The sequence below is a fragment of the Pinus tabuliformis genome, chromosome 9 (genome assembly GCF_031772625.1).
Source record: "Pinus tabuliformis cultivar Carrire ecotype Pingquan chromosome 9, CPIR1, whole genome shotgun sequence".
NCBI classification, from domain to species: Eukaryota; Viridiplantae; Streptophyta; class Pinopsida; order Pinales; family Pinaceae; genus Pinus; species Pinus tabuliformis.
The window spans coordinates 1731706545-1731722219 of NC_142307.1; positions in this window are offsets into that span (position 1 = coordinate 1731706545).

Here is a 15675-nt window from a genome sequence, read left to right on the forward strand (position 1 = left end):
TCAGGCTAGATAGAGCTATCTTATTTATGAACCTATTAACCTATGCTATCAACACATATATGCTCTTAATTGATGAGTAAGCTTTCCAAAGCTGAGGAGAGAGTTTTCATTGTGGGAAGAGTTTTGTTTGAGTAGTTTTTATTGTGGGGAGAGAAATTGATTTTTTCTTTCATTGTGTGAAGTAGAGTTTTTATTGTGTCACAAGTATTGTGCATTATGTCTGAACAATCAACTATTTAATAGTAAAGATAGAGACTATACTGTATCACAATTATTAATTTTTTATTATTATTTATTTGATCCAAATACAATATTATTTTAAATTTAGAAAATATTAACTATTTTTAAAGTATATCACTAATACATGTTTTTCTAAGAATTGAATTTTCATTAATACTGGTTTTTCTAAGAATTGAATTTTTTTCCTTCTAAATAAAAATGTATGTGTTTGAAATTTATCAACAAGAATCTTAATTAACATATTAACCTATCCACATCAACCAAGATATGCTATTAATTTATGAGTATGCTTGTGAAAACTTACGAGAGAGTTTTTATTGTGTGATTAGTTTTTATTGTGTGGAGAGAAATTGTTTCTGCTTTTATGGTGTGAGGTAAAGTTTTTATTGTGACATAAGCATTGTGGGAAACAATCAATTAATTTTTAGTAAAGATATAAAAAATTATTTAAAGTAGATTATTAATATATGTGTTTTTAAGAATTGAATTTTCTTTTAAATGAAAATGTATGTGTTTTAAATTTTATCTTTGTTGTATCTGAAGAAATATTTGTCTCATCAAAACAAGGCTACTCTCCATGGAAAGTGATTTAGATTGTATAACATACATAATCAATATTACGTGAAACTAAACCATTTATCTAAAAATAAAAATAAAAAAATTGATGTTAAATAGTTTATATAAAATAAAAAGTGAAAATGGTTCAAATAATCTTTTTGACATCTATTAACCTAGGCTAAACAGTATTTGTATGACCTTCTCAACTTTTTCAAAATTGCTTCTATGCTGGAAACCCAAATTCTAAATTAATATTACAATTTATTCTTTCCTTTAACTTTCAAGTTAACCAATTAAATTGATCAATCATTGAATTTTTAGAAAACCAAACAAAAAATAATGAATCCCTGGGTAACCAAAAAACCATCATTGCTAGGAATAAGGATATTTAAATGCCTCATATACTATACCAGACTTTATTTATAGAATAGTCAGATATTCGAGATGTATTTATTATCTTTAGTAGGTGTTACATTCTCCAAAATTCCTACATAGGGTTGGTTTCTGGCCAGTGGATGTTAGAAAGTGCAACAAGCTTTCTTTAGGTCTGGGGAATGGCAACTATACTAGGGAGGACCTAATTTTAGTTAAGCCAAAATTTAATTTCAGGTCAACATTCAGATATAGTGGTGGCCCAACATGGTGCAGGAACCCATGAGCGTGAAAAAAGAAGAGTTACAAATTTACCACGTGGACAATAGAACTATATAGGTTACAAGTTCCACGTGCCATATTTGAGGGACACCCAAATTCCCACGTGGAAAGTTTGTATTTTGTGGGGAAATATGATAAATTCATCAGAGAAGGTTCGCAATATGTGAGATGAATGTACCACAAAAAATGTGTTTTGTGTGATGACAATTATCAAGAAATTCTACACATGACTAAACATGAGATGTGACGTGGCCTGGATTTCATATTCTCATATTGTTTCTCCATTAAAGTTAGAATATTTTTTCTTAGTTGCCATAAAAGTGTTTAGAAATGGTAATATTTGGGGTGCAAACTCCATTTTTCAAAAGTGGGGTGCCTTGCTCTCTCAGAAGGCACTCCAATTACTATAAAATGAGTCTCCACCTTAAATAATATCAACATTATCTAGATCTATGGTTACTGAGAAAAACTATTCTAATCTTTGACATTAGCAGAATTGTGGAGAAACCTAAAATGACATGTCAAATACTTTTAGTCCATGATTCGTGGTTATGAGAACAGATAGTGAAGCAATGCATCATAGTTCAAGTGACCCCAGAATTTCTTGAAAGTCCTTTATACTTTTCTTTTGTACACTCATCCTATCGATTGTGAAATTTCTCTGAGGAAATTATAATATATGCACACAAAACAAACTCTCCAAGTATGTATATGATCATCAAGAGAGACAACACAATATCTCAGCCATAGGGCAAGTGGAAAAATCACCAAAATGACATGTTTAACTGTGACTTCAATTCTCATTCCATGGGCCTTGTAGGTGGGGTGAAACCCTTATTCTTCTATCTGTATTTTGTGTTGGCCGGTTCCTACTGTGTGTCGCCACCACTAGATGAGAAGATTAACTTGATATTAAATGATGGTTAAAGGGACTATGCTATTCCTCTCCTAGTTATAAAAAGAGAGAAATCATATACAAGCAAGTTACTACATGAGAGAGATACATTAAGATATGGCAACAACACAAACGATACGGTGAAAAATACATCGAAAAACATATACTCATAATATACTTATTATTATTTGCTACAAAGTTATTTTAACAATCATATCAGGTATTTCAATAGCCTATATTACATAAAATATTATGGGTAAAACTTGGGTTATTAAAATTTTAAGTTTATCAATTACTAAAGCTAAATTTGTTAATCATGAAATTGACTCTATTGATATGTTTGATAACTGTTCTAACCAACTTAGATCCATATTAACTCCAGATCTACCAAGCCCTTAGAGGGATTAGATGCAAAGAGATTTGATCCTTCTCCTAGCTTAGTAGATCCAAAGTTAAGATGGATCTAGGATACTTTAATTCTCCCCTTTAAATAGCCTAAATTCCACATGAATACCATGGGTTTTCATAAAATTGTAGCTGAAAAACCAATAGTAACATGACCAAATCAAGTTTACCTTCACATCCCAACAAGAATTAATAAAAATAAATAAAATATGATATAAGTTTTATTTTAACATAGAGTTATTTTTATTTTTGTTTTTATTTTATTTTATTTTATTTTGATCAAATTAAATGTCTATAGGAAATTACATCACAACATCTCTACCATAGTGTCTCTCGAGGCAATAAATACCACCTTGAACTTCAGTTGGGGATATTAACTTGGTCCATCTTTGTTGAAGTCCACATAAAAATGTTAACATGAGTTTAATGGATAGCTATATCCCCTAGTTTTCCAGGAGATTGATTGATTCTACCACCAAGTAAATTGTACCCTAACACTCCTAACAATTACCCCCTTGAACCTCACTTGGGGAGATTAACTTGGTCCCTCTTTGTTGAAGTCCAGATAAAAATGTTAACATGAGGTAACTGATAGCTATATCCTCCCGGTTTCTAGGAGATTGAATGATTCTATCATCAAGTCAATTGTACCCTGACACTCCTAACAATTACCCCTCTTGAACTTCACTTGGGGAGATTAACTTCGTCCATCTTTGTTGAAGTCCACATAAAGATGTTAACATGAGGTAATTGATAGCTATATCCCACGGTTCTCTAGGAGATTGATTGATTCTATCACCAAGTCAATTGTACCCTAACACTCCTAACAATTACCCCCTTCAACTTCACTTAGGGAGATTAACATGGTCCACCTCCATTGAAGTCCACATAAAAAAGTTAACATCCAACTTAGGAGAATACATAGGTAACGAGTAGCTATATTCCCCAATTTTCTATTAGATTTTTTCCTAACCATATGGCATCAATGACCTCCTCAAGATACCATATGTCAAATCTACACATCAAAAAACCAAATATTTTTTTTCCATGTATATCAATGACTGAGATTAAATTAGAAAGGTTCATGCTACATGCAAGCAATAATTGAATTAAATGTTCTATATGTAATTTCTATCTCTAACGGCTAACGGTTTGAATCATGAATTAAAAATTGTCTATTTAACATGGGTCAACCATTTTATTACTTCTAGTGTCCCCATGCACCTATGCCCTCATCGCCCCTTCTTATACCTAACCATTGGATATATTGGTATATGGTTTATATTAAATCTCCTCTTAAGAGTTTTCTTAATGTTCACCACCAAAATCATTTATTATTGAATGAATGTGCCATGATACCTTGGTTACAACTGGGTGAACACTTCACCTTTGTACAGTTGGGTTGGGGTTTTTTATTGTTCCCATATGCTTGGTGTTGTATGTCTCAATACTCTTCCGCCATAAGGCGTGGTTCACATGATGGGTGGAGTACATATGTGGTGCGCGCCCAACCCTACTATGATGATGATCAATGGCCCTAATGGCTTGAATGATGATCAACGATAGAGGTTTCCACATAACCCTAATCTCATACCCAATAACCTAATTACGATTTTTTTCATTGCTTGCTTATTGTTGATGTTTTCTAAGGGGATGGTTTTGCAGGGCCTTTTTCTGAACCTGAAGGGAGTCAAACTACCCTCTTATGCTACCAAGATTAGCTTAATACTTTTTTGTGCCTTTACATTTCACATGTAGACTCCCTCAAAATCTGTTTCGTCCATCCACTCCTTCCCTCTTCCACTTAACTCCTCAAGAAATGAATTTAACTTCGAATCCCCTACACTATTTTCATACTGTCTCTCAAGAAGCATCTATTATGTGTATTGCAGCATTTCTATGGAAAGATTTCTCCTATGGCGGTGTTCGTTGTACAAGGAGTGTAGTTGCAGGTATTGTTTATTTTTTTCAATGATTTGGTTTTTTTATTAGTTATACTTAATCTATAGACATGGTTCTTTGGCTTATTGCTCAATTTTCTTGGTTGCATTAACACAGGTCTCAAAATACCCTTAACCTCTAGGTTTCTATTCCATGGTCTTTCCCATAGAGGACTCAACCCTGTTTTATCAATGAAGACTAAATATGGGAATTTAGAGTTCAAATATAACTGTCACACAACTTCCCCTCTTTTGGGTCTTTTGTTTATTGCAGAAAAATAGGTTAGTGAAATTGGGTTGTGACATTTGCACTGACCCTATTTTCCTTGACCATGTGTATGCCAACCACTAGTCTTAGGCACGACCTTCATTTCCCTCCAACGAGTTACATGTATAATGTGTTTCTCTATCGCATGATTACATTTTCCTCTTGCCCTTGAGTCATTTCATTTCCATTTACAAGGTGTGAATCTTACCACGTTTATCTTATTGTCATTAGTGTCATGCACTTGCAGGTACCAAAGAACCTAACAAATTTAATTTTTGCATTTGTTGTTCTCAATTTTAATTATTCCTTTTAACGCATTGTTTCTCTAGCTCATTTTTGAGGTCGATTATATCTTTCTTTCAGTGGGTTCTAGATTTTGATGGTCGTCATGGGTTTTGCTCCTTTTGCTAGTTGACTATTGTTGAATTCCAGCCAAGGCCTGGTAGCCATTAGGGCTCAAGGCTACCTGTAGCATCTGAATTTTAAGTTAGTTTAGTGTTATATGTGGTCTGATTGTTTCTTTGTTGGTTCGCCACACAATGGTATCCACTATTTATTTTGTTCCAAATGACATTATATGTCCAAGTTTAGTTCATATGACTCTATAATTAATGAATCTCATTTATTTATCCCTTTTAAGAGAGTGTACCTTGTATTGGTTTAAGCTTGGTAATGTACTTCTGAACCCACTTTTCTCTCAAGATTTGTGTAATATATATATGCCCATCATCTTGGATGAAGTTTATGGTAATTTATATCGGTTTTGTTCATTTTCTCGTGTACTTTGACCTCCCATGCACAATTTATATTTGCGCTATAGTAATTCATGTGTCCTATTAATTACCTGTGATGTTTCAATTTTCAGTACACAGCTTTTGTTTGGGTTTCCTTCCCTTCCTAGTATTATCATGCCCTGTCTCTATTAATCTCATATATACAATTCACTTGATCATTTTCTCCAGGGTGCCAAAACTTTTGTTATATCGCATGCTCGGATGTTATTTTATCTTCATGTTCTCTGGATTGATATTTGGAATTAATAGTTTAACATTTTTGTTCTATTATTCCATTTAGATTTTCCTCTGTCTCGAGTATTCACTTGCAATGCTAATCATATAACACTTCGTTGAGTGCTCCTGTACAAGTCTATGTATTTCTTTCGTGGGGATTGAGCAAAATACTTTAATTGGATCCTTAAGTTTCCTATTCGAGCATCTTCCAGAATGGAATGATACCTCACTCCTCTCGTCAGGAACTCGAGGTCCTGTATAGCTCTTTCTCCCAAAGATGTGTTTTTTTTTTTCATACAGGAAATACTTTAATTATATTACATCAAATTGCAACTATGAATAGAGGGATTATGCTAGAATTCATTAATTTCCATGTATTTTATGTATCGAGGTTTTTTCCTGTCTTTCCTTTGAAAGGACCTATATCCCATTTATTTTCTTTATTGTTAAAATTGTTCTACTGTTCATATAAATTTATTATAAATACATCTGTACTTGTTTCAGTTATATAAAGTAACAATAATTGTCTCAAGATGACATTTTCTTGTATAACTCTTTTCTTTATATATATGAATTAAATGCTTACACTACTCCTCTCTTCTGTTTAGCTTGGCAATATCTCTATGATATAGATATACATGCTCATTATTCCTTAGTTAATGTAGTACAAAATTTCTATTTTACAGTGTTGATTTAATAACACATATTACAAAAAATTCTGTAGAAAATAAGTGTTGCTCCACTTTAGTATTGCATAAGAATTTTAACTCTTCAAAAGCAAACTATCATTGAAATTTACATAAATGAACATTTCATGATTTCCTACAGTGTTATAATAATATCTTACTACTATTGCACCAATAATCGGACACGAGGCCCATATATATTTAATTTCTTTGCATGTTATTCAAGAGGTAAATAACAAGTTATACAATCAATGCTAACATTGAATGTTTAAAGTAATTTAAATCATAACCTAACCAAAAAAAATTGCAGTCAAAATACACTTGAGAATGGAGCACTATTCTCTCCCAACCATAGAACTGATCTCCTTCAGCTCTCCTCTGCAGAGGTTCATTCTTTCCATTATATCAACAACCTCATTGATCCTCACAATAGGCATTTTATGCCTTCATTCCATGTGGGATTTTTCCCTAAAGGGGCATCCCATTGTATGGGGTTTTTTTTCTTTTTAGCCAAAAGAAATTGATTTTTTTCCTGTTTAGCCAAAAAAATTGCTTTTTAACTTCCGTGACACTTTATGCTAATCCCAACTTAGCACCTATCTCCAACTAAGTTCTTAATATATATTTCTCTCCCATCACATAACTCACACTTATTTCATCATATCATCTACTTCCCTTGGAAGTCACAGTTACCTTTTAACATAGCTATCTAGGATGGTGAGGTAGGTTGACTTTACAAAAGGAGGGTCAACTTGGGTGTTTGAAATTTTTTTTATAAGAATAAAAAAATATTTTCCTTTCTTTACAAATGGAAATTTTGACATGACACTTTAAAATTTTCTCTCTTTTTTACTCTAATGAGCATGAAGAACATGTTAGAGCAAAGGATAAAAAAAAAAGATAAAAAAAAAATCAATAACATTTTTTCTTTAATTGTGAAGACCCATACTAGTTACGTTTTCCAACAAAAGGGACCTTTGCAAAATGAAATGAAGCGTTAGCACATTATGGAGTTACCCATACTAACTTTACATCAGGATTATATCTAGGCATTGAGGTGTTAGGATTTCTATCTCGCTTAATGTAACTATTTTTTTCCATTTTGGGCTATCTCTCTCTCGATTCTTGATCATTTTATACTTGCCAAACCTATGTATAGAAATGGACATTTGTTATTCTGAGCTCTTCTTAGCTTGTCAAATGAGTCCCCAAACATTTTTTTTCTAAAGTCCCATTGTAGTTTGTGGTCTTGCTACGTCACCATTCCCTTAGTTATTATTACAATGAAAGACATGATATTCATGAATTGCCTACCTAACTTGTTATTTCATGTCCTAATGAGAATGTAAGAGTGATGGATGGAATTGGCCATATCATTTTTGAAAATGACAGCCCAATGTTTGGACTTAAATAGGTTCTTGATGTTAAGAGTGAGAACATAATCTATCTTGTTTTGGGTCTTATATAGGTGGCCATACATATTCATATTCTATAACAGAACTTACCTTTCAAATATCCAAGAAGGATTTTTCTCATCTATAATCATAAAAACATGCATTATAATTCCTATTCAACTCTCTCTTTCTTTACCACTTGTACTCTCTCATCTATTTAACTTCGCTTTGCTCTATGTTGCAAAATATACATAGTGATATAAAGCCACTTTCATATACACTCTCACCTTACACTTATCAAGGTAGAATGTTTCCTCTAGAACCCTTGAAATGTAGAACTTGATAAATTTCATGGTAATTGACATCAACCTTGATCGATATAATCTTGGAGTTCATGAACAAAGGAATGCCATTTATGACTTTTTACATTAACTTGAATGTAACAATTCAACTATAGTACATCACTATTTAAAAATAAAAAATAAGTTGTTAATTCTCTTACAACAATTGGAAAAACATTAGCAAAACATTGAATGAAGCCATGAATCTCTATAAACAAGCATGAAAATTATGACTAACATTAAGCACAAAAAAATGAAATGTAGTAGTATAGTATAGTTGACTAACTACTGTGCATGTTGCTGGTTACATATCTTGTGGATGATATTTTCATGTCAGTTATAGGGCTGCATGTTATTTTTCTATTAGATGCATGCTAATAGATAATTAACTATTGTGGATAATGACAACTTTCATGTGGCAGAGTTGTTTAAGATCACTGTAGCATACTAAACGATGATTGTATGCCTTTATATTATTTGAATTAAGAAGTTGTAAGTGAAACTACCTTATATGCGAATGCTTATGAGGATATTGACTAGTATGGAAACAAATAGGGAGTAGATGCATGTACGAAATGTAATATTAGTATAGTACACTTGGTATAAACGTATACTTGCGTTCATCCAATAGATTGTGGTATACTATGAGGTTAGGAAACCTGTTACATATTCAAATTCATAGGTACTATTGATGGAATGATGTTCCATTATTTCAGATGAGCCACTCTATCTAAGAGATGTGGGTTTAACCTAGAGACTCTTCCATTTCAGGTATCTCGTGAGAAATGGAAATTAAAATCTGGAGTAGAATTACCCAAAAAGAAAAGAAAATTAGTGATGTGATTGTGTATTTACCTGGGTGTACAAATAAACAAATGGTAGAGAAATAAATTTTCTATACCAAGAACCCTAGCCTCACTGTCACAAAAACAAAGGTCCTTAACGGAATGATTTCTAGTAGATAAATACACTCGGAGTTTTATAGAAGTCGACAGAAACAAAATAAATTAACCTTAAAGCAAAGACAATGAATTTTCTAAATGTACATAATGTGTCTTAAGAATAATTTCATAACATTCAGTAGATGTAAGTCCTAATATCTTGTAAACAAAAATTAAAGAAAAACCAATATTTTGTAGTTGCAAAGATAACATGGAGATATCTTAAAGAAATTCGAAAGTTTTGTAGAAAAGTAACCCTCCATAGTGACAATATAGTTTTTGTAGTAAAGAAAGTTACTTCAAATGAGATCATATCAGAAATAAGATCAAAGATGAAGTACAACTTTCTCTTCAATTCACACAGTGGTTTCCTTATCATCTAGAAAGAAATATTGCACACGTATCATCGAAAGATTTTAAATTAATTCATTAATACACAAGTGAAGGGATTTAATTATCCAAGGATATAGATTACTCTCTTAGTGTTTAGTGTAATTAAAAAGGAAATTACCCTAACATTCTGAGTAGTTTGTCTATTAAAATAGGTGAGGGTCTCTCTAGGAAAATTTCAATGCCCTTCAGAAGCCAATACATGTCGATTCACCACTGAAACCTCCGGTGTAGAGAACAAAAAAGATAATAAGAATAAAAACAAAGAGCGAAAGTCACAGAAAGTGAATCCAGAAGATCAAGAGATTAATTAGCTTCACCAGGATGGTATCAATTCGTTGTCGGAAAACCCCATAATATAAGCGATGGGAATCAGACCATAATGAATGGAAGTCAGTTTAGGAAACCCACCAACTTGTCCAGTCGCCAACCTTAAGTTACATGCTATATCATTGCACATTTGAGGCTCAAACTAGTCAAACTGGGCGTAACTGAGATATAAGAAAAAATTTGTATTAGTAATATGATAGAAAATTTGAAACCAGCTAATGATGAAGAAATAGAAACCCTGTCCTAACGGAAACATCATGTTAAAATAGGGGGTTAGCTGTAAAAATCCATGAGAACATAGTGCCACCCACAATTCCTACATGATGAATCAAATAGAAAAGGGTCAAAATGGTAATTAAAACAATAAGATGCCTGAAATGGTCTTTCATAACTACCAGGTAACACTCACCTAAGACTGAGAAAGCGCTTAACCAAGAAGGGATGGAATTTTCAAGGAAGACTCTGTAATTCCTCTGTCAATAGAGAAAAAAAGAAATTATTAGCGAGAAGCAGATGTTAAACATTATAGGGAAGAAAATGAAAGTAAGAGTTCATAAATATAATGAACAAAAAAACAGAGAAGTCAACGTATTAACCACTTCACCTGGGTGGTAGTCTAGAGTATCCATCGCAATTATTATCTGCACTCTGTCACACACCAAGGGTAAATGAAGGTAGTGTAGCTACTCACCGGGGTCCAGTATCATGACAAAAGAACCCTCCTCTCCTCTTTTGCACTATAGATTGTAGTAATAAATGACAACCTCAATATAGAGGATAGGTAATAAGGGTAGGGTTTGTTCAGGAAAAATTGAACCATATGTCAAGCACATCTGATGGTCGAGAGACTTCTCGATCCACTACCCACTTGGGATGTGTGCTTATAGGACAATACCTAGTTTTCCATCCAGCTAAAATGACAGAATTGCAAATGGCACGATAATAGCACGAAGACCAGCTTGGTTTGTAAGGTAGGAAGCAAATGCATGCGACAGAAGATGACAAGTCTCATGGCCATTACTTCCAAGGCAGGGTAAGTTAATGAGATTATTTTAGTCAATTTAAATGTCACTTAAATATAAACGAACTCCAAAAGATTTCGGTAAGAAGTGTAGAATAGGTTTATAAACTGTCTTTTATACCTAATCGTAACCCAACACCAAACATATTTAGATTAATATACGTTCACATCATGATTAAATGGTCATGTCCCATTGATTTAACATTTAAGATAATAGTTTAATATGGAGGTGAGGGGACCTAATAATGGTGAGCTGGTATGGGAAGGGTGATGAAATCACTATATTCACATTAATCATGCATTTTGTGGGGAACGATGACCATTGGGCAAAAAAAAAAGCTTAAATTGGGTATGTTAAAAATGGTATTGCAACACAGTTGTACTTTGACCCTGTATAAGGGAAATTATGTTAAAATAGACTATGCAAAATAAATAAAATTATATAATTGTATGTTAAATTCTTTTATAAAATCTAAATGTTGAATGGTGGTGTAGGTAGAAGTATTGAACAATGATGGAAGGATCTTTGCCTCGAAACATAGAAAATGAGGAATTGTATGTGGATCTGGGATAAGTTGGTTGTGCTGCTGTCATAAGATCCCAATTGGTATAAAGGATAAGGACACTACAATCAGAGTTAGTCCAGCTTCATAGCAGTAACGAAAAGTTACTGAAAGAAAATGAAGATTAGGAGAAGCTAATCCAAGAATGGATAGAGAAGTCTAATCATAAGAGCGTAAATCACGAAGATACCAGGAAGATAGGATCTAATAAGTGAGGAAGCAGAGAAGGAACTAACCCTGAAACATCAAAAACATATAAGAAATAAAGGAAGGCCGAACAACAAGGAGAATTTTGGAAGATCAAACCACCAGTGTTTGATGGCGAGAAGGAGAAGGATGCAGAGGCGTGGCTACTAATTTTGACAAAATATTTTCAGGAATATGAATATGAAAGCAACTTGAAATTGGAGATTTACCAACTATAGGGTAAATTCACTCTATGGTGGGAGGAATGTAAGAGCATCTAGGCGTTGGATGAATAAATAGTATCATAGGAAGAATTTCAGTAGCAATTCAAGGCCAAATTCCTGAGTGAGAGGTATTATAATGACAAGGCTAAGGAATTTCATGAGCTAAAACTGGGGAAACTAACTATGGATGGACTTTTAAACAAATTCACCAATTTGTTACGTTATGTGTCTTATTTGAAGGAATAGAAGGCTAAAATTTAGTGGTCCCTGAACTGTTGTCGATATTTTACAAGGAGATAATTGAGTTTTATAACCCAAAGATCATGGATGAAGTAAACAAAAAAGTGAGGTTATGTCATCAACAATTCAAAATTAAAACTGAAGGTGGCAAACTATGGAAGAACAAGGATGGTGGAAGATTTGGTGGGGGAATGAAGAAACAAAAACCACCTTATTTGAGAAATTTTGGTAGATATCATCGAAAGAATAAAGGAATCAGAGAAGACACAATTTTTACAGCTCAATCTCACATAGGTTCAAGTGTAACATAACATAACAACAAAAAGTATGACACCACCAAAGAACCACTAATGTGATGGGGATGTCAGGGACCTCATATGATGAGGGATTTCCCACATAACTCTCGATCAATGCACAACATATAGACATTTTGGAAGGACACTACAATAAATGATATTGCAAGGATCATCCCAAGGATCAACACAGCCCTCAAAAATCGGCAAGCTGAACAACAAGCTACTATGTTGGAAATAAAAGGTAAAATCTCAAACCACACTATGTCTATTTTAATAGACCCTGGAGCTACCTAAAGCTATATTAGTCCCCAAACTATATAAAGATGCAATTAGGAAACAAAAAAATTTAGGAATGCATGTGTAGTACAGTTAGCCACGGGCACTAAGAGGGAAATAACTCAATATGTGAAACAGTGTTTTGTTAATTTTAATGGCTATTTCTCGGCAGTAGAATTGAATATTCTTCCACTTGGGTCATATCATATACTAGTGGGAACGGAATTGTTAGAACAACAATCTGTTGTTATAAACTGTTTGGAGAAAACAGTGACCTGTGTAGGAACTGATGGGGTTTTGATGGTCATTAAGGGAAAAGAAAAACTGGTAACAGTTAGACAAATTTCCACTAAATTTTATATTGTTAGAAAGTTTACCTATATTGTTCCTTTGAAGTCGTAATGAAAATTCGTTGGTAAATGACCAAATGTATGAACATAACTTCTTTTTAATGATGAAAATTCACATTTCAAACTTTTTAATTCGTTGGTAAATGATCAAATGTATGAACATATCTACTTTTTAATAAAGAAAATTCACATTTCAAACTTTTTAAAATTATTAAATTTTTTAAATAAAAATAATAAAATTTGAAAAAAAATATTATATTATTTTATAAATTGTATATGTAATTAATTTATATATTTTAGATCTCTCATGGTGTAAGAAACAAAGAAATCACTCTTCTGCATGGCCAATGATGTCAGACATCTCGCCGATGATGCGAAGGTCAATCTTCCCATCCTCTCAAAGTGGTCTTAGTCTAATTAACATTAATGTTGGGCATTTTAATTTTCCATCAGCCTTGTTGGGAGAGGGAGCGAATGATCATCAAGGGTATATGGAAGGTGGAAAACATCTATTATGGAAATCATTCTAGTTATTGTACCAGTTTGTTAATCAAGGCTTGAGCTCAGATAACAGTGTGAACCTTTGCGTTGGCATCCTGACTAGGACTGTCAGCGTTTCCACTGTCAATGCCCCATCCTCAGCGGCAAGTTTATTGAATTGGTTGTTCTGTTTTCTCGTAGGTGGCCTCTGGCTTCTCTGAGAATGATAAGGGCTCGACACATAAAAATTGGGTCAACCTGCTAGCTTAGTAGTGGGTGGTTTGGCATTCAAACTTTTATCTCTCTTTGTATCTTCAGTGTAGTAGGTTTGCTCTTTTCAGCGACTCTCCCCTAAGGTTTCGTATCTATAAAGGTCTTCTGTGGTGATGGGGTGTCTATTCTCAAAACTTCTTGTTAGTGTTATTCCTACGAAGGGTTGGCGTCTATGAATTTTTGGTTAATAGTTTCACCAATATTCTCGGTTCTTGGTCCCTGGTAGCTACCTTTGTCAGACAGGTTAATGCTCTTCTAGTGTGGTTTGGGGGCTTCTGTGTAGTCATAATTTGAGTGTGGGTTAGCCTTCCTCATCCTGTCTTTTCCTAGTGATGGTAACCATGTTGTGATGCATCTGGAGCCACGCAAAATTTGTTCTCTCCCTTCGACCAAGCAAATTTCAACTAGTCTAGGAGGTAGAAGCATCTCCAAACTCTATTTGGGGTGGTCGCACCACTAACACAGTGGGTGAGGAGGCTACCAAGAGTCATGTTGGTCATGGTGGTCTATCGGTTGGATGGGGGAGAATACCTCATGAACTCCAAGGAGGAGTGGGGGGACATGATGGAGGGGTGTTGGTATTCGGGGAAAAGTGAGACTGTCTTAGCATGGAGGCATGGTAGATCATCATTTTTGTCTGGATAACTATCAAGATTTCATCAAGTCTATACTAGATCACTTGGAAACCTTGGAGATGGTGCAATAGGAAGAACATGTATTACTGATTGCTATGTTGAACAAGATGCATTACTTCGAGTGTCATGCTCAGGAATTGGTCATGGTGGTTTGTGAGGTTATAATTTTCTCTCTTAGAAGGTGGAGAAGATGGAGTCATGGAAGGCACACTTTAAGGAGCACGTGGAGTGCTCCTTCGGCCCTCTTCCTCCTCTAGGGACTGCTCTAGACAATCCTGCTACAATTACTTCAGACGATTGATCATCATTACAAGTCTTTTACATGTTTTACATATTCTTGGTGCTTTTGGCCTCCTAAGTGGTGGATTGTGTCTCTAGTTCTTTTGTTTCTTTACCTTATGCTGATCTTAGTAGTCAGCAAGCTTAGTCAAGGTGATACTAACTGCATTTTGAAACCTATGTACTCCTTTTTTGATGAATGAATATAACTTTGACTTACAATTTGGTTTTTATAGATTTTTTGAAAGATGATTTTAAAATTTCCAAATCTCATTTGATATCGAGTTTTTCCAATTGCCTTTTCCATTAAAATTTAAAACATGCTTCAGAATTCAAGGACTTTACCCACATTTATTTGTACATTAATTGTATTTTATTTTATTTTATATGAAATTTGTAGAGGGTTTTGTATTTTCATTGTTTAATGCTATAAATATTTAATTTTTAAACTAGCAATCGCCCCTAAAGGTGCAAATATTGTAGTATACCTAGGGGGGATAATATGGGGTACAAAGGGAGGTACCCATAATGTAATAATGAGATGGGCCATAGTAATAAATAAGGTGGTTAACCCATACCATGTAAGGGACCACAAGTAGTTAGCAATAATATAATAAGCCCATAGTATTAGATTGATGGTATTAAGGGAACCATGGTAATGACCCATGGTATCATACGTATGAGGCCTATGTAGAGGCTAGAGACTCCCCGTTGATAGATGTCAAGGATTATTGTATGAACAGGCATATGGCTTGTGGAGCGTTCTCCATCCTTAAGGAGTGAATGTATGGTGTTGCCCT